Below are 872 nucleotides of genomic sequence, written 5' to 3'. Positions count from 1 at the left end.
AAGAAGGCTCATCATTCATATTCCATAGAAGGGAGTTCAACACGTAATGTATAAATTGAGAATATAAAAAACATAAGCATTCTATTTAAAGATATGGAATTAATGCCAAAAGGATTAGACAAAATAATTAAAAGTTGTTACCACTGGGAGGTTAGCAATTTTTGAATTGTTGTAGTATGTACAATTGACTGATTCTTTAAATTATAAGTAGGTATTAATTTAAGAAAAATGAGATTTACAATACAACAGAAAAATACCCAACTTGACCAAGAATGACAGTGGCATTGTAAAATATAACTTCTCCATAAGAAATAGATGAAAACTTTAGAAGGCAAATATTTAGAATTTTTAAGAAAGGAAAATGTAGATTATCTGGGCATAAGAATGAATTTTTAACTGTAAAAATTAAGAAATTAGTACGCAAACATGGTAACTACAAAAAAATCTTTGTTTTTCTTTTCTTTGTTTTTTTTAAAGTAGCTTTTTCAACCTTTCTTATGGGATCTTACTAGGGTGATCAACTCCTCCTAGGAACAGTTTGCCTAGAACTTTCACAGTTAGCACTTTAATCCCTGTATTCCAGGGAACTGCTCAGACCTGGGCATATTGGGAGAGTTGGTCACCTTAAATCCTAATAAATTAAAAAATGCTCCTATGCACAAGGCTTTTGTTTTGCACTATACACTGAAAGAAATAAAAAAAAAACCGTGTTTTTAAGATCAAGTTAGATGATGGCAAATTATAGAAAATTGGGGAAAATTTTAGACTTTTAACATCAAAAAAGAAAGGAGCACATAGTTTATTGTAATAAATTATACCTCAACAAGTCTGCTTCTCAAGAAACACTAAAAAAGGGCCCTTCCCTCTCCTCA

The 872-nt window shown here is 30.5% G+C and overlaps 1 protein-coding gene across 1 annotated transcript in view; it reads right to left on the bottom strand.

The window, feature by feature from the left end:
* The window catches only part of USP25 (ubiquitin specific peptidase 25), a 173,247-nt gene that overhangs the window by 29,877 nt on the left and 142,498 nt on the right, over positions 1-872 (bottom strand). The window lies entirely within an intron of this gene.

This window comes from Propithecus coquereli, unplaced genomic scaffold, assembly GCF_000956105.1.
Source record: "Propithecus coquereli isolate 6110/MARCELLA unplaced genomic scaffold, Pcoq_1.0 Scaffold263, whole genome shotgun sequence".
NCBI lineage: Eukaryota > Metazoa > Chordata > Mammalia > Primates > Indriidae > Propithecus > Propithecus coquereli.
Note: the sequence above shows the minus strand (reverse complement) of the source record. Positions and strands in the feature narration are given on the sequence as shown.